This window comes from Schistocerca piceifrons, chromosome 2 (genome assembly GCF_021461385.2).
Source record: "Schistocerca piceifrons isolate TAMUIC-IGC-003096 chromosome 2, iqSchPice1.1, whole genome shotgun sequence".
In the NCBI taxonomy this organism is placed as follows: domain Eukaryota; kingdom Metazoa; phylum Arthropoda; class Insecta; order Orthoptera; family Acrididae; genus Schistocerca; species Schistocerca piceifrons.
The window spans coordinates 631930618-631957401 of NC_060139.1; positions in this window are offsets into that span (position 1 = coordinate 631930618).

Below are 26784 nucleotides of genomic sequence, written 5' to 3' on the forward strand. Positions count from 1 at the left end.
AAGTCTGTTTCTCGTGGCCCTGAAATTGAAAATGTCACCTGTGCAAAGGAAGACATGCTCTGCTCTGAGGTGACGGTACTCATGACTTCAGAGAGTACCGCACCACAATCGATAAGCTGCACTCGAAACACTCCAGAGCAGCTGCTGTATGGGTTGACAGTACGAACTACACCGAGATCCGCCATGGGCCCCAGCTGTCAACCCACGGGCATCACGTGTGTGGACGCGATTGGTAGATGCCTCGTTAAATACTGGAGCACTGAGCTACAGCGGGCAGTTCTTTTCTGTGCACCGTGTCGTGTACAGTCTTTAGTTACCGCCAAGTCTACGAGCTGCAGTGTTGGTCCGTCGACTCTATAGACATCGTAGGCCGTCTCTGAACTCTACGTAGGCATCACTCAGAGGCACAGTGACAGGGCCTTAATATTTTAAAGGATTTGAAAAAGTTATGCTGGATATTTTAGAAGAAGAAGCATCAATTGAGTATTTGTTTATATTTAAGAAATGTCATTTTGTTACTAATTGTTGGGAATCCTTCCGATTGAAGATAACCTTTGCCGTCCACCTGCATTACCAGCAAGCTCTGCAACAGTACCTGAAATACAGGATATAATGGATATAAGTGTAGATATTTTTGTGTGTGGTACCTTAATATGTACACACATCAGAGTGTTGGTTGTTTTTTCTCTGCGTCTAACAACCTTTTCTCAAACATGTCACAGTCTTTACGATCTGATGTTTCCTGAACGATCATAAATATGGCACTAAGTGCACTACTCTTGTCAGTGTAGACTAACCGTTTTACGTCCACACTTCAACACCTGACCTGCTGTCCAGCAGCAAATAAGCATTAAAGGCTTGTTCTTGCCACATGTTCTGGCAGGTGCGAACCAACCTAAAAATGTACGACTTAAGATACCTATAATTATTAGTCTGCAAATGACGTGAATATTGAATTAAGGTTCTTTAGTACATTGTCCTCAGTCACCAATAGAAATATTTGCATGTCTACACATTCCACCCATTATAATCATCTTCATATGCTCCTGAAATAAATTACGCTGCTATGCAATTCGACTGCAATAATTTGTGCAAGATGTGTTTTCAGAATTAAGTGGGAAGTCTGGAAACATAAGACACTGTGAGGCAAAAATTTTCTTCAGCAACATTTTGATGAACCTAAAAAAGCAAATACATTGTTAAAGGGCTCCATTTAATCTAACGTTTAAAATGTGTGCTCTCCTACACACACATTTTTAGAAAGCCTTGACAGTCCGACCACAGGGTCACAAAAGCCATACTGATAAAACATCATATACATGTATTCATCGAAAGATTTCTACACGATATGTGTTTAAATTCTCAGAAACTAGGGGATGAGACAAAAACTTCGTGAACACATGCGTGACGAGAAATCACTAGCCGTCCGTTAACTCCCAAGGGGAGACCGTGACGTTGGGATCATAGATTTATTTCAAACTTTATACACCTTTAGTAGGTCATTAAAATAACGCCACGAGCAAGTAGCAAGGTGCACTACTCTGGCAGTTTCGAGAAAAACCCAAGTGAAGTTTTACAAGTCTATTATGTAACTGGGTTTTGTACATAGGTACCGGACGTTAGAGTTGATGGTGGTGAAGTGGTTAGCATTCGAGCTACGTGAGGGGACGGTTCGACTCCCGCTGCAGCTTAGTTTTTAATCTATATTTTTTCATCACTGGTCATATTATTTAATTGATATAACATCTGAGAGATAATATAATTTAAGAAAACCCTCGTGTAGTTACATGAAGTTTTAGTGAATTTCATAATATTTGACTACTTACTATTGTTAATTAAATTTAATTATGAGCACAAACAAATTTATGACTATCGACAAGTAAATGAAGAAACGCATAGAGTTTTTCTGAAAATGTGTGCCTATCGTTATCTGCAAAATTCATTGTACAGGCAGTCTGGTAAGGTACCCGGAACTACATTGCACCTCGACGATTCGAGTTGCAGACACGGAGGCAGGCCTCATCTGGCAGTTAACCGGCGTGACGGTGAGACGTTGCTAATGTACCAAGAAGAATAGTGTAGGTGCAAATTTTTGGATTTCACAAAATATACATTTGCACTACAAAAATGAAGGTTTGAATGGGTGTCGAAATGAAGGTTTGAGCGGGAGTTGAACCGTAGCCTCATAAACGTTTGTCGTACATCGCTCGAACCCTAGCCACTTGAACACCATGAACTCTAACGTCCGGTATCTAGGGGCAGATACTTCAGTTACATAACAAACGAGTAAAACTTCTCTTGTGGAACAATTTGTGATAAGTGCTATGGGACCAAACTGCTGAGTTCATCGGTCCCTAGACTTACACACTACTTAATCTAACTTAAACTAACTTACGCTAAGGACAACACACACACCCATGCCCAAGGGACGACTCGAACCTCAGATGGGAGAAGCCGCGCGAACCGTGGCAAGGCGCCCTTTAGACTGCACAGCCACCCCGCGCTCCCTTCCCTTGTGATTTTCTCAGAGTTGCCAGAGTATTGCACCTTACTATTTGCACATGATGTTGTTTTTAACGGACTGATAACGGTGTACACAGTTTGAAGCAAATCCGCGATCCCAACGTCGTGGCCTCCCCTTGTCAAAATGGTTCAAATGGCTCTGACCACTATGGGACTTAACATCTATGGTCATCAGTCACCTAGAAAGAACTACTTAAACCTAACTAACCTAAGGACAGCACACAACACCCAGTCATCACGAGGCAGAGAAAATCCCTGACCCCGCCGGGAATCGAACCCGGGAACCCAGGCGTGGGAAGCGAGAACGCTACCGCACGACCACGAAATGCGGGCCCTCCCCTTGTCAGATTATGTTAAGTCCACAGCACATAGGTACTGTTTGAACACACCAGATCACATCAGTGGAAGAATGAAAGTCTGACACCACGTAACAATTGTCATGGTAAGCTCTAGCATGAGATCTGGCTACAGGCTCAAACAGACTTATCCAACTCAACTCTCAGGTCCACGTGGCTGCCCTAAAGCAGCTACCAAGCCGATGATTTTCTAATCATGAATTTCATATAAGAAAAATTACTCGCAACTTTACTATTCTGCTCTGATCCTACTACAAAATGGACAGATCGAAGCAGGTGCAGAAGCGTCCATACTCGTTATCGCATTCAGCACGCAGAGACATGTGACCCAGCTACACCAACTTCTATCTGCCATTAACTTGTCCGGAAAACCTGTGACGTCAGCGATTAATAACCCGCCCGGCCTACCACAAAGGTCCACTCCACACGTGTTTTCATATCATGGAGGTATTTGTTCGGCGAAGTGTTGTAATCTAATTAGTAACAGGGAGTTACTTTATCTGAGTTCTGGGGAGAAGAGGCAAAACCATTGCTTATCGTTACAATAGTCAATCCAGATAAAAGAATGAACAAAAGTAGCGATCATCAGTCGAAAGCAAAGTCAAACGTCTTGATCAGATATGGAGTTACGTTAATGGGAAACTTGTTTGATCGGTAACTGTATCGATCACTATCCGGAATTAGTAATTATCGATAAGCAACATGGTCTCCAATGAGAACAGTTGCTATTTTTCTTACATTGCGATAGTAGGTTATTTTGAGAGCAGGAATGCTTAGTTGCATTTTGATGGTTTTAGGTACCTGATTTACTAGCTTTCACCTAGGTGCTGTAGGGCTTGGCTAACGGTTGGATGCCGAATGCTGTTGGCCAGCGGGTGCATCAGCCCTTGTGAGGCGAACTGACGAGCTACTCGATTGTGTCTAGGCTGTCTTGTCTAGACACAACAGACTCAGTAATCGATTGTACAATATGTGACGAGTTACACACTGTAATGATATTTTATGATCTGAAGATGATTGCTAGCACAATCAAAACCGGTCATATTATCAACTTCCGATCTAGATAAATAAAGGCAATTTTGAAAATTAAGATTGCTTTTCAACGTTCTTCACCAATTCAACCCTTATATATTTTTTGAATCACTTTGTAACTTTTCCTTGAGAGCTAAAACGTTTTAGTTTTTCTTTGTACACGAAGACCTCTTCCAGTCAATACATGGAGTTAGTTAGTTTTCATCGTACCTCTCGGTATAAAAATATTTTTAGTATACGGACAAGCGTGAACGATGCAATGTATGCTGGTATTTTTGTTTTCTTATTTCTCTATTTTGTCGTGAACACTGACAACGGCGGCCGGGAGAGTGGTGTGCTGACACACATACCCTTTACGAGTTCATATTTTGGAAGTGTAGGAAGCAGGGAACGGCTTTACTGTGTACTTAATGACTGGGCTGCCTTGAGTATTCACTATTTATTGTAACAAGTCTAACTGGGGTACTTACGTGTAGTTAGATGCCAGTACTGAAGTTGAAGCGATTTATTTAAGTGTGTCATAACTAGAGTCGGGGTGGCAACTAGGTTTTTTTACGTTTGGAAAGGACAAGAGTAGGTTGATTCGGCGAATGTCTTGGAGCTGGAAGAAAGCGAGTGTATGCAAGAAAAGAAAAATAAAAAAGCATATTATTCAAAATAAAAATAAACAAGGGCGTTGTGTCAGTATTTTTCTAGTTACTCTTAGATTTTATGTTTCATCGTAAAAGAAAACAAACTAAAAATGTTTTTTCATTACCTCTAAAAAGGCTGTAAGAAATCCAAATTAATTATATAACAGAGAGAGAATAGACACTAATGTATTAATCAGCTCATTATATGAGAGGGCAATTAATTCCGATTATACGGAAAAAGCAATTAGGCGTCACAAGTGTGGTGAAAGTGATTATTTAAAAGAAAGGATTTTATACCAGGAATAGTCATATTATAAATTACCAAATATCATTATCTAGCAGAAACCAGATATTGAGCGAGTTATACCTGACTGGAGTAACATCGCTAGATTGTCGCTAAACTTATACTTACACAGGAACGGTGGTAAGCGAAAACGAACTCTCTCTGTAACTAAAGGCTAAACCTAGCATTAATTAATTAGTATTGAAACAGAAATCTTAACCTACTATTGAGTAGAAGGCATTGGTAGAAGTGACTGCGTGATTGGGCGATGCAGAGATCTACAACCACATATTTTTCATAAAATACAAGAAAGAGATTGGCACACTGCTATAGTGACTTTAGATCGATGGCACCGTGGTAATGTTCAGTACATGGTCGTATTGATTGCAGAGAAGGACATATTATTCTTTCGCATGTCATATTGCAAAAGACGTATAATAATCACAATACCATACTGTTATATTTCTATTAATCGATATGAGATTATATATTTGCCGGAAAAAGTATTTGGATTTTGCTCGTGTTTGATAAGTAGCGGTGGAGTGAATAGTAATTTCGGAATATTTATGAACTGGTTCAAATGGCTCTGAGCACTATGGGACTTAACATCTGAGGTCATCAGTCCCCTAGATTTAAAACTACACTCCTGGAAATGGAAAAAAGAACACATTGACACCGGAGTGTCAGACCCACCATACTTGCTCCGGACACTGCTAGAGGACTGTACAAGCAATGATCACACGCACGGCACAGCGGACACACCAGGAACCGCGGCGTTGGCCGTCGAATGGCGCTAGCTGCGCAGCATTTGTGCACCGCCGCCGTCAGTGTCAGCCAGTTTGCCGTGGCATACGGAGCTCCATCGCAGTCTTTAACATTGGTAGCATGCCGCGACAGCGTGGGCGTGAACCGTATGTGCAGTTGACAGACTTTGAGCGAGGGCATATAGTGGGCATGCGGGAGGCCGGGTGGACGTACCGCCGAATTGCTCAACACGTGGGGCGTGAGGTCTCCACAGTACATCGATGTTGTCGCCAGTGGTCGGCGGAAGGTGCACGTGCCCGTCGACCTGGGACCGGACCGCAGCGACGCACGGATGCACGCCAAGACCGTAGGATCCTACGCAGTGCCGTAGGGGACCGCACCGCCACTTCCCAGCAAATTAGGGACACTGTTGCTCGTGGGGTATCGGCGAGGACCATTCGCAACCGCCTCCATGAAGCTGGGCTACGGTCCCGAACACCGTTAGGCCGTCTTCCGCTCACGCCCCAACATCGTGCAGCCCGCCTCCAGTGGTGTCGCGACAGGCGTGAATGGAGGGACGAATGGAGACGTGTCGTCTTCAGCGATGAGAGTCGCTTCTGCCTTGGTGCCAATGATGGTCGTATGCGTGTTTGGCGCCGTGCAGGTGAGCGCCACAATCAGGACTGCATACGACCGAGGCACACAGGGCCAACACCCGGCATCATGGTGTGGGGAGCGATCTCCTACACTGGCCGTACACCACTGGTGATCGTCGAGGGGACACTGAATAGTGCACGGTACATCCAAACCGTCATCGAACCCATCGTTCTACCATTCCTAGACCGGCAAGGTAACTTGCTGTTCCAACAGGACAATGCACGTCCGCATGTATTCCGTGCCACCCAACGTGCTCTAGAAGGTGTAAGTCAACTACCCCGGCCAGCAAGATCTCCGGATCTGTCCCCCATTGAGCATGTTTGGGACTGGATGAAGCGTCGTCTCACGCGGTCTGCACGTCCAGCACGAACGCTGGTCCAACTGAGACGCCAGGTGGAAATGGCATGGCAAGCCGTTCCACAGGACTACATCCAGCATCTCTACGATCGTCTCCATGGGAGAATAGCAGCCTGCATTGCTGCGAAAGGTGGATATACACTGTACTAGTGCCGACATTGTGCATGCTCTGTTGCCTGTGTCTATGTGCCTGTGGTTCTGTCAGTGTGATCATGTGATGTATCTGACCCCAGGAATGTGTCAATAAAGTTTCCCCTTCCTGGGACAATGAATTCACGGTGTTCTTATTTCAATTTCCTGGAGTGTACTTAAACCTGACTAACCTAAGGACATCACACACATCCATGCCCGAGGCAGGATTCCAACCTGCGACCGTAGCGGTCGCGCGGTTCCAGTCTGTAGCGCCTAGAACCGCTCGGCCACTCCGACCGGCATTTATGAACTGTAACATCTCTAGAGCAGTCGCTATTATCGAGTTTTTGTTGCTCCCAAGGGCCGACAAGTGTAGCAGAGCAGGGAAATGGGGCATCATACAAGCATAGGGATGGAATTTTAATCAGTATATCCTGCTGGTATGGAGATACTGGAGTTTCAGCTTGGTGGAGTTTAGTCACGAAGTTGGTGGTGTAAGGATTTCCACTTTCATCAGTATATAATCTTTATCTGTATTCAAGAGCTTTGTTTCTTCTTGGTCTTTCCAGAGTCAAGCAAGGTGTTGTCAAATACTTAGTGTCATTGATTACAATTTTCGCATCTTTTTCCGCACTGTTTCTTCTAACAGTCAGTCTCGTATATTATTTGTCCGTTTAATTGCTATCGCCTTTTACCAGTATCTCATGTCAGCTGACTGTAGATCATTCTTCTATTTTCCTAGTACCTTTGTCTCATTTTTATGTGAGTGAGTATCCTAGTTAGCGCTTTAGGGTTCATCTTAATATCTGGAACCAGTAAAGCTCCTTGCCTGCACCTATCTATTTGTGATATAACGGAATGATTCATCCGTTGAGCATTTGAGCATATGCTGTTGTGAATGTGATGAGAAATGTGTATACCAATTTGGCACTCGATTAGGTTCTGCTTCCTTTCACAGGGCTCTTACCAACTGTCAGTATCTCTTTCTACCTGAATTCTACGATTTGTTTTATACAATTTTCTAGGCTAGCACATCCGTTAGAAAGCATGTTGTAGAGAAGAGACAGGTAGGATCGTTACCCTTTCCACCTGTACTGACCTCGTTTTTAATATAGAGACTATAAATTGTTTACTCTGATATTTTATTTCCTTGCTTCTTAAGGTTTCCTAAATCTCTTTCATCTTATACTGTCGACGTAAGGTGCCCACTTAAACGGTCGTCATAATACCTGTTTCATTTTATAACTTCCATTATTTTCTCAGTGGTTATGGAGTCAAATCAGAAGTAAGCGGAGTCTTCTATCGTGTTGCATATTGACTATCGATGTTTCCGGCATTAAGAGTGATTAAGAGTTGCCTTAACGCGTAACCAGTACTTACATCAATAATCGTTACAGCGCGGAAGCGCTTAACAAGTATGTATGAAAAGCCTACGTACAGAATCGTAGTTTCCGTGGAGAGGGGGAGGGGGGGGGGAGTGGTGAGGGGGTCTTGGTACTAGGTTCCTATTTGAGTTAGCAAAATGGGGCAGAAAAGTTTGGTTTAGGCCGCACAGCGGCCATTCGTATATAGTCACTCGAACATTTGTATTATTGTAGCTATGTTACGGTATATAAAGCAAGATTTGAACGATGAACCGGAGCAAGTGCCCAAGCGAATTGTGCGAATCGAGTAATTTTTTGCAAACGTTTTTAATTGGGCTGAAATTAATGCTCAGCTAATGGCGCCATTTGTATGAGCAACTTTAGGATTTTACGTGCAATAACAGTCACCCTTAAATAACTCCGAACTGGAAATAGACTGAAGTTCCAAGTTTGTCCATCAGTGTATAGGACCTTGATCTAAGCGAGGATTTAATCGTTTGAAAAAAACTTTGCTTCTTTGGGATTTTACGTGGAAAAAACATGTTTTTCTAGGAAGTATTTGAAGCGCGTAACCTCTGTACTTGAAACTTGTGCGAATCTGTTCCAACCTTGCACGTCGGGAAATGGTTAGCCAGAACTAAGTTCATTTTAACCTACAATCCTTGTCGAAATAGGATGGTTTCAAGTCGAGCTAAATGTAGCACTTAAAATTCGTTCCTACGTAAATTGAATGCGCGGAAGCAGTTTAAAGTGAATCAAATAAATAAAAAATGTATGCTTACAATGACACTAAAAACTTGTTTTCAAATGTTTTGCTTCATTCGGATTTTACGTAGAAAAATCACGTTTTTTAAATTAGTTTAACGCATGCAACGTGTATGTTTCAAGCTTATAAGACAGTTCGAATTTTGAAAGAAGGTAGATAAATACATGTAACTAATATTGGTCTCGTTGTTTTGTGAAAGCTTTATCCGTTGCCTCCATATAAGCAACAGTGTCCGAGAGCCAATAAAAAAAGATCATACAGGCTTACCGGATCAGGCAACGCGCAAGTCAACAAAAATCTGTATTGGTTGCCAAGCTACAGCGGTCTAATGTTAACATTATGGTAGAGATACACTTGATAAACAGACTGACAAATGCTTCTATCGTTGCCCCCGGCAGACTCAACGATGTAAAAGAAGATAAATAGCTTTTCGACTTATCTGACAGCTTCAAAGACATTTAAATCAACACATCTCGACATATTCGGGCTTTTTTATGATTTGACCCTACTTCCCAGCGCAGTGAGATCTCTTGGACTCACATGTATGAGGGGTATAAGAACAAATTCTAAAGAGTGGGATGCATCTACAATAGGAAGCATGCGAGAGTGCGGGTGCAGCTATAACAGGAATATTCCATAGCGGGGATGCTTGCATCCTAAACTTTCATGACACATTGTGTCATAGTGCACGACAGGGTAAATGGCTGTTACTTTACCTGATGTGATGCATTGTATTACGTGACATCGGTACTAATACTGATAAGTAAGAAAGCAAAAATATGCCAATATGTTTGATTTAAATGTCTTTGAAGCCGCCAGGTAAGTCGAAAAGGCATTTCCCTTCTTTTACATACCTAACTCTCTCCAGACACATGAACCTTTTTAGTGTTGCGATAGGAGCATTTCTCATTCTGGTAAGAAACTTGTCCAGTCTATAAAATTTTCTTCGTCGAGTTCTATAAAGCATTATCATCATTTCACATAACTTACAGCCTCAACTTTAGTCATATTTAGATTTGAATATGAAATAGAACTTTACTTGATAAAGTAATTTAAGTGAAAACTGTTTCTGTGGTTACGCAGTCGGATGGCAGCGCAGCAAATGGATTGGTCTCAGGGGTCCCATAGACTAATCTCTTGTCATGATCTCTAACAGCTACGGAGTTTGCTATCCTCGCAAGACAAAGATAACGTTATAGTTAGCACAATACGATTCCCTTATCGCCCGAAGTATTATCGATTCAATAGACTGGATTAGCGGTGATCTCAGAATATGCACGAGAATGCCAGTAATACGAGACAATGATCGGTAGTACAGGAAGGTTTCAGAATTGCTGGATGTTCATTTGGAGCCTGTCACATTGTTCAAATATTCTGGGGTTGTTCTATGCAACAATGAAGACGATACCAACATAAGGAATCAGTGAGTGAGAAGGCGTTTGAAGACTTAGATACATTGAGAGGAATCTCATAAAGAACGTTGTGACCCGTTATGGAAACTGCTTCCAAGACTCAATGTGACATTGTGATGTCGTGCTCTAGTTCTTCGGGTCCTTATCAAGATCGTCTAACGCAATGCACTGAATGGCGCACAGGTAGGGACAGGAAACAGGCAACCTAGAAAAAAACCAGCAGGGGGTACAGGAAATTTACATGGGAAGAAAGGTGACGTTTTGTTTACGAAATCCTGTTGGAAAAATTTGGAGTTCCTTTATTCCATGTGGAGACAGTCAAGCATACGGTCATTATCTTTCGCCTCACATGCTTGTGGTATAGATCACGAAGTTGATAATAATGACTGAAAGTTCGGTCATAGATTCATTGTGCAATGACTGAACAGAGGCTCTGTATATACAAAGACGTAAAAAGACGTAAGTGGAGAATTACGACACCCAGAAAAGTTTGATTGCTCTTGCTATTATAGCTGATCATGTATTTTTCTGCCGTTATGTCAGTATATCTATCTATCTATATCCGGATCCCACTCCAGCTACTGCCCGGTCTGGGTGCTGACGTGTCCTCTCCATTTGGCTCGGTCCTCCCACCACTTTTCTTCCTCCACTTGTTGCCAGGTCACACCTCTCCTTTCCACAGATATTCTCACTCTCATTTTCCGCCGTGTTCTTGGGCGCCCTCTAGGTCTTTTCCCGTCCATCTTTAGTTCTTCCACAATTTTGGGGAGTCTCTGCCAATGCATCCTCTTAACATGCCCATACCATCTTAATCTCCTTTTTTCAATTTCTTCTCTCATACTTTCTTGGTTAGGTCCTTTCTAATCTCTACATTCCTTACTCTGTCCATTCTTTGTTTTTCCCTTAACTGCTCTGAGAAATTTCATTTCTCCTGCTTGCAGTCTGCTCTAGTCCCTTTCTGTCATTGTCCATGTTTCTCCACCATAGGTGACAATAGAGAAGTAATAATTCTTATACATAAGGAGTTTTCCTTTTTCTGAAACTTCCTTATTCCAAATCAGCTGTTTTATTGTTTGGTAGAAATTGCCTCCCTTCTGTAACCTCCTATTATTTCGTTAGTTTTTCTTCCATCCCTAGATATTTCACTCCCTAAATAAGTGATACTTTCTACCACTTTGAGGGGTTCTCCATTCAAGGTAATATTTCCGTTGATCCCCTTCTCTCTGCCAAATACCATTACTTCACTGTTATCTTTATTTATTTTTAATCCATAGTTTTTCATTATTTCCTTCCACGCTTCAGGTTGTAACTGTATATCTACCTCTTTATCTCCCCATATTGCCATATCATCTGCAAAAATCATCTGTCAGTATGTCACTTATGCAATAATTGAGTTGTCTGCTTATGTACGCTATAAAAAGAAAAAAGACGAACCACGAAGAAGTTATGCAAATTGATCGCAAACTGGTATTCATATAGATATCGAGGGAAAATTCAAGATTGTAATCTGTGGCGGCCGATGGATGAACTGTGACCCTAAAAAGTGGTCTCACCGCGCAACTGGCAAGGATGGTATACAGGGGATATGTCGATGCCAGACGATAAAGTCTTTGCGAATTTCATTCAGTGCACTCCACTGGATAGTACATATACCGCACAGACAGAATCATGAACAATATATGCAGATGTCAGTATTTGAGGGAGGACGTATAGTTGGGATCAAAGAAGCCGGTTGGAGTAATCGGCGAATCGATCGACATTTGAACAGGAGCAGCGCCACTATACGACGATGTTGATAGGAGTGGGTGAAACACGGCCGAACACATTGTCAAGAAGGTAGCAGTCGTCCTAGAGACACGACAGAACGTGAGGACTGAGCAATCATCAGAGGTCGAGTTCTATATTATCCTCGATCCGACGTGCAGTTTGATCCTACAGTGACCACAAGGACGATTAAGAGGCGGATTACAGAAAGGGGGCCCTTGCACCGACTACCATTGACCTTTGTACACCAACAAGTCCGTTTGCAGTGGTGTCGGGCACACATTCGGCCTGGAATCGCACTGAATGTAGTAGAATTGTTTTCAGTGATGAGTCCATCTTCTAACTGAGCCCCCATAATCAGCGAAGACGCGTCTGGGGACATAATTCAACAAATTCGACAGTCTATAGTTATGGCACTGTTAGTTAGGTAAGCCCAACCACCACAGTGAGGTCGTACTACATTGGACGTAAAAATCTATTTTTCACTGCTCTGGGCCAAAAACAGCAAGAAAAGCAAAATAACATCGTTTTTTAAATATCCTGGGACGAAAAACTGCTAAAAAGCAAAATGACATCAAGTTTTTATTTTTCTAGGGGGTAAAACCGCATAGAAAGCAAAATGGCATCGGTTCAAATCGTCGTGAGACAGGCGTATGACATGTTCAATATGCTGCCCATCTGTTTCCGCCAAAATCTGAATCGAGGAACAGCATAATCCACTACAAATCGGAGTGTCTCGGGGGTCACTTTCAGAAAGCGTTGCGCAATGCGTGCCTTCATTTGAACCATGTTCGCAACTGTAGCACTGAACACAACATCTTTCAGATAACCCCACAGCCAGAAACTACCAAGATTAAGACCAGGTGGTTTCGACAGCCTGACTGTATGGAAATGACGGGAAATAATTTTTGCATTTCCTACATGCCTCTGCAGAAGGCGCTTCACTGGCTGTGTAATGTGCGGAGGAGTGTCATATTGCATAAAAATGGTCATATCCAGTCATCCTCGCTGTTGAAAGTTTGGAATGACGTTGATGCGGAAAAGACGCTCATTGCTTTTACCAGTGACGTTACAGGTAACAGGACCCACAGGACTCAACTCCTCGAAAAAATGCGGCCCTACGATAAACGATACCGTCATCCTTCACCACACATCACCTTTGCAGAACCACAGAGTAACTGATTGATGTGTGTTCAAGTTTTCTGCTGCACGAATTCTGCGATTCAGCGTGCTGACATGCCCTAGGAAATGAAAATGCACTTCGTTTGTGCACAGATGTTCCATGGCCATTTTATTGTCCACTTCAATACGAGCAAGAAATTCCAAGGCGAACGTTTCTTCTGCAGGCAGGTCAGCGGGAAGCAATGTTTGAACATGGGTGATTTTGTATATAGAAATGCAGAAAGCTTCGTAGCATTTTATGAACATGCTCGCCAGCATGTGTAACGTTGGGCAATTCCCCGTGCACTGCATGTTTGCACATCACAGTACGACCCACAACTTCGACAACGTCGAATCCACAGCTTTCCTTCCTCTGGCACAATGCATTTCAGAAGAACTTGTCTTTTTGAATTTTTTAATCATTTACCCTAGATCCTTAGCAGACATTGGACCCATGCCTTTTTTTCATACCCTTAAGTGTCCAAAACTTCTACAAAGCAAATGGCGCAGAGCCACCGTTCTCGTAAAAGAGTTTTACCAACAGTGCTCGATCCTTCATGGGGACAAGCCGCGTTAGCCATCTCGGATGCAAAGTGAAGAACCGTCGTGTGCCGCGCGTCTGTTAGTGTTCATATTCCGATGCTTAAGTAACCGACTATTCGTCAAATTTTTGTTACTTTATTTAGTTCCAGGACGTTTCCCCCTGCGATCTGTTAAAATTTGACGCGATTTTAGCGATGGTTCTCATTCTAGAGCGGTTTTGAAACTGCAGCTTTAATTATGGACACCTTGTAAAATGTAGTGCAGTACATATCACACTCAATTACAGTTTGTAGTAAGTAAGAAATAATATAATCTGACTAATTAGCTGGAACTGGAAGTGATACATGGTCCAATGTACCTATATGTGAAGCATTAACTGATGTTCAGGATACATACTATAACTTACATGTAGATCACATCTACGTCATGATTCACAGAGTAAAATAACAAACAAAGAAGGAAAACAAATAGTGCAAACGACCCTCAAGTGCGATCGTTTTAGAGAGCCAATGGCTCCGAACACTATGCGACTTAACTTCTGAGGTCATCAGTCGCCTAGAATTTAGAACTAATTAAACCTAACTAACCTAAGGACATCACACACATCCATGCCCGAGGCAGCATTCGAACCTGCGACCGCAGCGGTCACGCGGTTCCAGACTGAAGCGCCTTTAACCGCACGGCCACACCGGCCGGCAGAGAGCCAATGGCAGACCAGTCACAAAGGCATACCTGCATAGCAACGCTAGACTTATAAATGCTGAAAAACAAACTCTCGCGAACGTCATATACACTACTGGCCATTAAAACTGCTACACCAAGAAGAAATGCAGATGATAAACGGGTATTCATTGGACAAATATATTATACTAGAACTGACATGTGATTACATTTTCATGCAATTTGGGTGCATAGATCCTGAGAAATCAGTACCCAGAACAACCACCCCTAGCCGTAATAACGGCCTTGATACGCCTGGGCATTGAGTCAGATAGAGCTTGGATGGCGTGTACAGGTACAGCTGCCCACTCAGCTTCAACACGATACCACAGTTCATCAAGAGTAGTGACTGGCGTATTGTGACGAGCCAGTTGTTCGGCCACCATTGACCAGACGTTTTCAATTGGTGAGAAATCTGGAGAATGTGCTGGCCAGGGCAGCAGTCGAACATTTTCTGTATCCAGAAAGGCCGGTACAGGACCTGCAACATGCGGTAGTGCATTATCATGCTGAAATGTAGGGTTTCGCAGGGATAGAGTGAAGGGTAGAGCAACGGGTCGTAACACATCTGAAATGTAATGGCCACTGTTCAAAGTGCCGTCAATGCGAACAAGAGGTGACCGAGACGTGTAACCAATGGCACCCCATACCATCAAGCCGGGTGATACGCCAGTATGGCGATGACGAATACATGCTTCCAATATGCGTTCACCGCGATGTCGCCAAACACGGATGGGACCATCATGGTGCTGTAAACAGAACCTGAATTTATCCGAAAAAATGACGTTATGCCACTCGTGTACTCAGCTTCGTCGTTGGGTCCACCGTCGCAGGCGCTCCTATCTGTGATGCAGCGTCAAGGGTAACTGCAGCCATGGTCTTCGAGCTGATAGTCCATGCTGCTGCAAACGTCGTCGAACTGTTCGTGCAGATGGTTGTTGTCTTGCAAACGTCGCCATTTGTTGACTCCGGGATCGAGACGTGGCTGCACGATCCGTTACAGCGATGCGGATAAGATGCCTGTCATCTCGACTGCCGTTGGGATCCAGCACGGCGTTCCGTATTACCCTCCAGAACCCAACGATTCCATATTCTGCTAAAAGTCATTGAATCTCGATCAACGCGAGCAGCAATGTCGCGATACGATAAACCGCAATCGCGATAGGCTACAATCCGACCTTTATAAAAGTCGGAAACGTGATGGTACGCATTTCTCCTCCTTACACGAGGCATCACAACAACGTTTCACCAGGCAACACCGGTCAATTGCTGTTTGTGTATGAGAAATCGGTTGGACACTTTCGTCATGTTAGCACGATGTAGGTGTCGCCACCGGCGCCAATCTTGTGTGAATGCTCTGAAAAGCTAATCATTTGCATATCACAGCATCTTCTTCCTGTCGGTTAAATTTCGCGTCTGTAGCACGTCATCTTCGTGGTGTAGCAATTTTAATGGCCAGTAGTGTAGAATCTGAGAGACAACAAACTGGCTCTAGGTGTAAATAGTTGCCTCGAGTACTTAAACTGATGTTGTGAAAGGTAATGTAATGTATTATAATATAAACAGCATTTACAAAACTTGCAGTGACGATATAAAAAGATTAGAAGTAGATATGCTAACAAATATAGCCCTGGGTTACTGGAATACATGACACGTAGGCCTATGTCTACGTTGCAGATTTGACAAGATGATAAAGTCTAATGCGAAGTCAGAGGTATTGCTGTATCAGGTAAGTAGAAAATGACTATACGAGGGCTGCCCAGAAAGTAATGCACAGCATTTTTTTTTCCTCAGCCGAAAATAATGCTATGAATACGAAACGTTGCGTATGTATTATTTGTAGTCTCCTGAGTGAGCCCGCCAAGTTTCCGTCACGTCCGACAGATAGCGTAGCTGCTGGACAGTTTCAAAATGGCGTCTGAAGGTGATGTACGTTACAAGCAACGTGCCGTCATTGAATTTCTCAATGCAGAGAAAGAAACTGTGAGGAATATTCACATGCGCTTCAGCAAAGTCTATGGATCATCTGCTGTCAACAGAAGTACAGTTAGTCGCTGGGCACGGAGGGTGAGGTCATCAGAAAAAGTTCCACGATTTGCAGCGGTCGGGGAGACTATCCACGGCTGACACACCTGACAGCCCTGACGTAGTCCCCTCGGACTTCCACTTGATTGGGCCACTACAGGATGCCATTCGTGGAAGACATTTTGAGGACGACATGTTGAGGACGATGAGGAGGTGATTCACACAGCGAAGCTCCGCCACCAGGACAAGGATTTGTACTGAGAGGGGATACACGCCACTGCTTCGCACTGGAGGAAGGCCGTAGAACGGTATGAAGATTACGTGGAAAAATGGGGTTTTTAGATAAAACACCATTATTTCGTGTGTATAATTCTCATTATGTTAAATAAAGAATTGTTGAGGAACAAGAATGAGATGCATTACTTTCTGGGCAACACTCGTATTTACTTCAAAAATAATTTGCATTGTATAATTTATTCTTTGACTGTGTTGGTGAAACGGTGCATATTTTCTATCGAATACAGTGCACCGTGGCAGGGAAGCAAGTGAACGATGAAGGCAGTGTTGGACGTTACTCTGGATTGTATTTGTCTGACAATGTACACTTTAAAACAAAACCTGGAAAATATTTGTCCGGGAGAAGACTGATGACAATCTTAGAACCTGTTTTCCCACAGTTTATTACGAGTTTTTCATTACATGACGTAGTTTCTGATTTTCAAGAGAAATAAATCTATAAATGGTCGTGTGACTCATCGCCGATGAACTGCTTTTATTCACGCTTGATTTGCAAAGAGAAGAAAGGTATCATGACTTATTGTCTGTAAGAAATCCCAGCTTCATATCCTCGCATTCAGTCATTGACTTTTAGCGATATATCGAACACAAACTATCTTGTGACTTATGCTCTGACAAAATTACGAAAATTTGTTATGAGGTCGCCTCGATATGTGCAATAAAATTTAGCTCATATATGGTAATAATGGAGGAGTGCTACTGATAGCCTGCAGTTATTATTGCATTTTACGGTGCAAAAAAATGTTTAGGTAGTTTCCCGATCCGTGGCACATTTATCGTTCTGTTAGGTCCTAATAATATTAGTTTCAATTTACACATTATTGTTGCTGCATTATTATTCTACTCAGCAACGGGTAACGATTGTTGCTGCGAAGAACTGTGTGCTATGGTGTCAGAGCGAAGCTGCATTAACGAGAAATATGAAGATCACAACTGACAGGCCGCCGCTCGTTACCTTAAACACATTTCCCGTTCTTCTGGGAATCCAGTTTTATGTGTATTGTGTGGCAGCAAAATAAGCATCACGTCCGCCATTGAAATTTACTGGTCTGTGGCTGGTACGCCCGTGGTACTACACAGCCGGATCGGTCGTTGTTTACCGTGATGTGTTCTCATTGGCGTACGCGACACGCATTCAAACCAATATCCGACACCCGATTAAAAAAGAGTTTGTACATGTGTCGTTTCGTGTTTTCATTTTACTGTTTAGTTGGGTTGTCCCTATTCTCTTTACTGATTGCCATTGTATTTATTTGCTATTTGTTTTCGAATTCGTATACAAAATAATTCTCTTTCGTTTTGAACGACTCTCTCTCTTTCTCCCCTTTCTCTAATCATGTACCTCTTTTCCCGTAATTCAATAGTTGTTGCGCCAACCGCCTGCTTTCCCGGGGCAGCGTTCTGCTGTACGTGGGATCTGGGGTTTCGTTGTTCGATATAAAAATATTTTGATACAACAGAAACTCATAGCAGATTTCTGTGACATTGTAACACGCGAACGCTTAAAGGGGAGGATTACTATCTTCGGCCCGAAAGAAGCATCTTCTTTGAGAATTTTTTTCTCGGGATGTGTTACAGATATCAATATCAAATTTAATCAAAATATTTATTGATATTTCCTCTAAAACTGGAATTTTTTCTACCGGAAATATCGACGAAAAAAGGCGGAATTGCCGTCGGAACGAAACAAAATTTCGATGTAGACCTCCACGCATGGTATGTCACAGGTCAGCCAGCTCGGCTGAAATCAAAATTGAGTTGACGTTAGCGAAGTATATAAGATTCTTTAGGAGTTGTACCTCGCTTAAGTTATTTGGACCATAGGAAACAAAATGGCGGCAATTTGAAAAAATAGGGTTTTTCATCGATTTTTCGGCTTTGTTGCTCTAGTAAAAATATTTATAGTTGATGGATCGGAATAAAAGTGGTACAACTCCTAGACAATTTAGTTAGCTTCGTCGGAAACAAAGAATCACGCCAATCGGTTCAGTAGATTTAAAGTTATCATACTACGCGATAAAAAAAAGTCATTTCGAGAAAAACGCGTTTGAAGTTTTGACTGCATATAAAAGCAATATTATGCAACTTACGTTCAATCTGCTATTCCGGGTCCATAAACTAGTCCTTCCTCATAGCGAGCGTTCTGTTCGATCTGGGCCATCCTGCGCTGCTCCAGAGCCGCTCGTACGGCCGGTGACAAACGGTTTTCGGCCGTTTGAATCCGGTGGTCGTTCGAATGCTTCGCGAACTGTGTCGAATAGAGTCCCGGGGTGACGTCCATCGTTGTCATGGTCTTCAGAATTGCTGAATATTCTTCGTTGAAGCTGCTCACTGCGAGGAAAGTCGCAATCTCCACAGTCTTCGCACCAGAATGCAAATGCTTTGGGGCTAACTTCCAAACACACGCGTTCAAACTTTCAATCGAATTTTGTGTGTTTTCTCCCAAGCACCGGTACAATAACTCGTCCTCCGAAAGAAAAAAAAAACCGGTGCATGAAAAAGGCCGCTTTCAGGCAGGTGCATTTTTTTGTTCAACCGCGAATAACAAACATTTCCGTTCCGTATTCGGAGAAGCCGTTTCAGAGGTGGATTCCAAAAACTTTTATGGATCCAAAAGTGCAATTTAAAAAAATCGGTTTTTTGAACCAAAAGATAGTAAACCTCCCCTTAAGGGCTGGCTAGTGAATCATACACTTACCGCATGCGGTCGTAAGGGAGTTTCTAGCGAATTAGGAAAAACAGAATAACATAGGCAGTAGTTAGTGCAACTGTGATTCACTAGTGTTCTGCATGATATTTCTGCGATGTGCAGATTAATAAGGGATATCCTGGGTCACTATTGGGCAACATTAAAAGATACACTGCCCTGCAAAACTTAACGACGGGTAGATAAAGTTACATAACATGTTAACTACCAGGGGGAAATGAATGAAATTGCTGGAGCATGTTGCCAGATGTTCCCCAGTAATGCACAGACAGCTCGATGTCACAAGGCGTGAGGCGAGGTCCACGAAAGAGACGGCGCGTAGCGCGTACGTCACCGCACGTGACACTACAGGTCTTACAAGTGCCAGCAGCCATCTCCGGCAGGGAGCGAGTTTCTATTTCAGACAAATGTAGTAATTATTGACTGCATGTTTAAATGCTTGTGGGTTCTCGATAGCAAACGACAAAATTAAGACATTTATTGGGCACCTTCTCAATTAAGTATTGATTTCCCGTGCACCCTGCACGGAGCCGAGCAATCACGTAGTTTGGCGGACAAACCGACTAGTGTGATGACACGAGTTCGTTGCACGGTCCGTATATCTCGTGGGCTCCAGCATGAGGTCAGCGTGACTATAGCGCCAGATGGGGACGGCCCCGCCAGACGAGGCAGTTCTTTCTTTAATCATGTCAGAGGTACACTAAAATGAACACAAATACAATACATACAAAGAAAACTATACAGTATTCACCCAGAATTGGGCAACTTTGATAGTATTGGGTATTGCAAACGCTAAGTCCTTCATGCTACAGCTAGTTGGGCATAAGTTACATTTGAAGAGATGCCGGGTTGTCTGCAATTCACCGCATTCGCACAGTGTTGTGTTGGCATTTGGCAGTTGGAAGTTCCATTTAAGGAGATTGTCCCTCGATCTTGCGACTTCGGTCCGTAGTCTGTTCAAGGACTTCCAGATGACCCACTTCTCCATGTGTCCAGGCGGCAGGGATTCTCGTGGTGTCATCCAGTTTGACCGATGTTGGCAACTTTCTTTCCACTTGTTGAGTCGGGTAGCCGCAGCTGATCCTTCTAAGGGCTGTGAACTTGTTAGGAAACTCCTTCTGGACTTCAGACTTGGCTTGGCAGGTTGATGTCCAAAGAGTGGATGTGGGGTCACTGTATTTGATTTATGCCTCTCGATGTTAGCGGCGACCTCTCTTCTGATGTCACATGGAGCAGTCCCAGCGAGACACTGAACTTTGTCCAGGGGGGTTGGCCTTAGGCAGCCTGTAACAATCCTACAGCTGCCATTTAAGGCTACATCAATCTGCTTTGCATGAACTGAATTGTACCACACTGGGCTAGCATACTCTCCTGCAGAATAGCATAAGGTAAGAGCTGTTGTTCTTAATGTTTGTGGATGTGTACCCCAGTTCGATTCTGCCAGTTTCCGAAGAAGGCAGTTTCTGGAGGATACTTTCTGCTTCAGCTGCAGACAATGTTCCTTGTAGGTTAGTGTACGGTCGAGAGTGACACCCAAATACCTGGGGTGGCAACAATATTCTAGTGCAACTCCATTCCAGAATATTTCAAGTTTCCTGTCAGCTTGTTTACGTTTCAGATGAAATGAACACACTTGGATTTTCTTAGGATTGGGTGCGAGTTGATACGAGGCAGTTGAAGGAACGGGAAAAGATTGTGTGTGTGTGTGTTTGTCAATCAGAAACCAATTACGGTGCACCATGGTGGTGGTTTTCACTACATCATGGGCTGGAGACAACATGTGGATGATTTCACGTGGGGAAGAACGATCGGGAAACTGTAAGAAGGAAGAAATGTGACGAGTGTAGCCCAGCAGTTTGGTATTGCTTATAGCATTGCTCCACATGCGTGGGCATCGTGCCAAATCTTAGGCACTGCTGCCCAAGGGGGACGAGGTGGCCGACCACGGTCAGCAAATAACCACTGCATTGTTCAGCAAACAAGAAGCTTCCAACCACGAACAACCGGTGTAATTGCAACCGCATTTAACAGGACTGCAAGACAAGCATTCTGGCACTCCACAGCCCTATTGGGGTGATATCTTTGCCCAACGACCAGTACATTGTTTTTTGTTGATCTGGCACATAGGCCGTAACGTTTGCTATGGCGCCAAGAGCATAGGGTCTGGACCAACGAGAAGTCGGGTCGTTTGCTTCTCTTGGATGAGAGTATATTCAGTTGGAGTAATGATTCTGGATGTGCCCCCATATGACGATAGGTGAGAACACGTAATGCCCCAGGGAACATTGTCGAACATGACCGTTTTCTACATCTACATCTACATTTATACTCCGCAAGCCACCCAACGGTGTGTGGCGGAGGGCACTTTACGTGCCACTGTCATTACCTCCCTTTCCTGTTCCAGTCGCGTATGTTTCGCGGGAAGAACGACTGTCTGAAAGCCTCCGTGCGCGCTCTAATCTCTCTAATTTTACATTCGTGATCTCCTCGGTAGGTATAAGTAGGGGGAAGCAATATATTCGATACCTCATCCAGAAACGCACCCTCTCGAAACCTGGCGAGCAATCTACACCGCGATGCAGAGCGCCTCTCTTGCAGAGTCTGCCACTTGAGTTTGTTAAACATCTCCGTAACGCTATCACGGTTACCAAATAACCCTGTGACGAAACGCGCCGCTCTTCTTTGGATCTTCTCTATCTCCTCCGTCAACCCGATCTGGTACGGATCCCACACTGATGAGCAATACTCAAGTATAGGTCGAACGAGTGTTTTGTAAGCCACCTCCTTTGTTGATGGACTACATTTTCTAAGGACTCTCCCAATGAATCTCAACCTGGTACCCGCCTTACCAACAATTGATTTTATATGATCATTCCACTTCAAATCGTTCCGCACGCATACTCCCAGATATTTTACAGAAGTAACTGCTACCAGTGTTTGTTCCGCTATCATATAATCATACAATAAAGGATCCTTCTTTATATGTATTCGCAATACATTACATTTGTCTATGTTAACGGTCAGTTGCCACTCCCTGCACCAAGTGCCTGTTCGCTGCAGATCTTCCTGCATTTCGCTACAATTTTCTAATGCTGCAACTTCTCTGTATACTACAGCATCATCCGCGAAAAGCCGCATGGAACTTCCGACACTATCTACTAGGTCATTTATATATATTGTGAAAAGCAATGGTCCCATAACACTCCCCTGTGGCACGCGAGAGGTTACTTTAACGTCTGTAGACGTCTCTCCATTGATAACAACATGCTGTGTTCTGTTTGCTAAAAACTCTTCAATCCAGCCACACAGCTGGTCTGATATTCCGTAGGCTCTTACTTTGTTTATCAGGCGACAGTGCGGAACTGTATCGAACGCCTTCCGGAAGTCAAGAAAAATAGTATCTACCTAGTAGCCTGTATCTAATATTTTCTGGGTCTCATGAACAAATAAAGCGAGTTGGGACTCACACGATCGCTGTTTCCGGAATCCATGTTGATTCCTACATAGTAGATTCTGGGTTTCCAAAAACGACATGATACTCGAGCAAAAAACATGTTCCACAATTCTACAACAGATCGACGTCAGGGATATAGATCTATAGTTTTGCGCATCTGCTGGACGACCCTTCTTGAAGACTGGGACTACCTGTGCTCTTTTCCAATCATTTGGAACCTTTCGTTCCTCTAGAGACTTGCGGTACACGGCTGTTAGAAGGGGGGCAAGTTCTTTCGCGTACTCTGTGTAGAATCGAATGTCTTGGTGATCCATGTGTTACAGTGTGGTCTGACACGATGTTGCACGGGCTTACTGACCTCCACCGATTTTAACTCGGTGCACTTATCGGTCAGCTTTATTGGGACACTGTACTCCTTCCCCGTGTGCGACGTTTTACTGGTGCATTCTGCCTGACTTCATTTTGACGGATAACAACGGGCTACCGCGTCGAACAACGCAGGTGGGAGAACTCTTGGAACGAGATGATATTCTACGAATGGACTGCTCTGTGCCTTCTCCTGACTTCAGTTCAATCTGGCACTTGTCGGATGCGTGCGGAACGTACTGCAGCGCGTCTTGGTGCGCCAGTGACCATCCTGCAGTTGTCAACCGCACAGATGAAGCGCCGGCCGCGGTGGCCGAGCGGTTTTAGGCGCTTCAGTCCGGAACCGCACGGCTGCTACGGTCGCAGGTTCGAATCCTGCCTCGGTCATGGATGTGTGTGGTGTCCTTAGGTTAGTTAGGTTTAAGTAGTTTTAAGTTCTAGGGGACTGATGAACTCAGATGTTAAGTCCCATAGTGCTCAGAGCCATTTGAACCATTTGAACAGATGAAGCAATGGAACATCTTACGACAAGTACGCCTTACGTACTTTGTGGCCAGCATGAATTGCTGTCCGTGGTGATCACACACCCAGTTGAGAACCATGTCTCATCTTTTGTAATGTCCAAGGGAGCAACATAAATCGCGGCTATTTCAATGTAATTATTTTTTTGAATAAAAGCTTTATTCCTGTTCGTCTCAATGCGTATTTCTTTCACTTACCTTCTGTGAAATACTGCAGAAGTTCTTTCTACGTACGACCCAAGTTTCAAAGTTTCATTGAGCTATTTTTCTTGGCAGTAACACATCATGTGAAAGTTACTTTCGTTCTTAAGTTTGGCATACCAGTTTAGTTATATATCGACACAATATTTACACGTTTCTTATTTTGGCGGATAACTTGTGTGCCAATATTGAACGACATGCATTTGCAAACAGCTGCTATACATCACAATAGTCTAAAGAAGAAATTAAGCCCGTCTAACTATATGGAATAAATATCGTATGTTTTTTCAGGGTCACCAACCTTCTGATCGATTAGATGCTGTTTGCAACGAGTTTCTCTCTCATCCTATCTCTTCATCTCACGCTACCGTTTGCTACCAATGTTCTCAATTTTTTGTTGGATATATTACAAACTCTGTTCATCCCTTCGGATTTTACACGTCGGTCATCCTGTTCCTTCTTCTCGTTAATGCTTTCCACCATATTGTGCCTTATTGTAATAACAGCTCCCGCTAATCGTTCATCATTATTTGCAGTACATGTTTTTTTAGTGTCATCAGTCTTCCATTCAGTTATCACTCTCTGCACTCCCTTTGGTACCATGAAGTTATTGCCTGATGTCTAAACACATGTCTTATCATCATGACCCTTCTTATTGTCAATTTTTCCCTCATACCCCTTCCCTCTTCGATCCTGCGTAGTACCTCTTATTTCTTTTGTTATGACCCCACATGTTTTTCAACATCCTTCTGCAGCAGAATATCTCAAAAACTTTGATTCTTCTATTTTCCTGTTGTTCTGTAATGCGTGATTCACTTCCATACATAGCTGTGCTTCAGATGCACTTCGTAAAAAAAAATCCTTAGCTTAGGGGCCATGTTGGATACAATAGCGAGGAATGCCTGTGCTGGTCTGTATCTTACATCCTCCTTGTTTCGTTCGCCATGCCCTATTTTATCTACTTCGGGGTGTCCAATTTTGTTGTTAAGTGTATCACCAATATCATTCCTGCTAGTCCTCGTTACTTTCGTCTTTTCCCTCAGGCTTCCGCCATTAGGCTGTCCGTTCAGTTCAACAAGCTACGTAATTCTTCCTCACTTACCACGAGGACAGCAATGTTATCAGCGCGAGTCTTATCATTGATATCCTTTCACACTGAACTTACTGAACTTTAATCCTAGTTCCATTTATTCCGTTATTTCTTCCGCGATGTACACATTGGACAGCAGCGGATAAAGACTGCATCCCTGTTTAGACGCTTCTTTAATTAGTGCACTTCTCTCTTCGCCTTTCATTCTATTTGTTCCCTCTTGGTGCTTGGACATATTTTTATTACCTGCTTTTCCCTATTACTTTCACCTAAATTTCTGAGAAATTCGAACATCTTGCACAAGTTTAACTGTCGAACGAATTGTATGAATGAGTCTATTTTTATTGGGTCTTCCTTTCGTCTCATAGATTCTACATACAAACTCGGATAGGCGTTGGTTGTCACTTCCCCGAATGGTTTCAAAAATTCCGAAGGAATGTTGATCTACCTATACTGTCTTCGTTAATCGAAAGTAATCCAAATCTCTGTGAAACTCTGACTGCAATATTGAATCACGTATGGCTTCCAAATTGGCTCCTATTTTTTTTCACGTTACTAGGAAGGGAATCCAGCTTGTACATGCCTAAAATGTACTCTTTGTAGCAACCCGCCTTCCCTTCTGTGTATAAATGGTGAATTCCTTTTCACTCTTAATACCGAAGCCTTTGTTTTTTAGTTTTAATCACAGGCGATTTGACTTTTCTGTATTCTAAATCTGCCCTTTTGGTTACAAAATTGGAAAACAACCTTCATATGTAAAATGTTACTTTGCGATGTTTTTGTTGTAAGCAGTTTGCTGACGTTGTAGGATTCTTGTGAGGAGTTATAAGCCACGTTGTAGTTCCATATACTGCATTTCCAAGAAGAAGCGCATTTAAACTTCTACCAGCTGTAACCCTAAATTCATCGGAATTTTCCATATCATCTTTCAGTTGTATACTGATCCACGCCAATGTTCACTAATGCTACTGAATCATAGTGCATGTAGCTTGAACGTTGAGACTGACAACTAATTTTCTGTTGACGTATTTGTCAACATGTACATTTCTTTTAATTTTTAGATGATGATTAAGACATGTGTGCAGGTGGCTGCCTCGATAGCATTGTGGAATGTGTCGCATTTTTGACACTTGGTCTTACTAAAAACAGACAGTTTTAAACAGACTTTTATTAGTTCCAGTAAGTGATGTATACAAGCAACCGGTTGCATTGAGTTTATTGGAATAAGCCTCGACCAAGTATCAGTACAGTTAACGGTATCTTCTTCAGCAAGATTACAGTCACATTACGTTAACATTTGTAGCAAACATTATGAGCTCAAGTAAATAATCAGAAATTATGGATAATACATCAAACATTATTACAAAGGTACAGCTTGTTATAAGAACAGAGGTGACAGAACCCATGGGATACCTCCTAATATCGTGTCGAACCTTCTTTTGGCCGAAGTAGTGCAGAAATTCGACGTGACAAGGACTCAACAAGACTTTAGAACTTCCTGGGAGATTAAAACTGTGTGCCGGACCGAGACTCGAACTCGGGACCTTTACCTTTCGCGGACAAGTGCTCTAGGAGACGAGGTACTGGCAGAAGTACAGCTGTGAGGACGGGGTGTGAGTCGTGCTTCTGTAGCTCAGTTGGTAGAGAACTTGCCCGCGAAAGGCAAAGGTCCCGAGT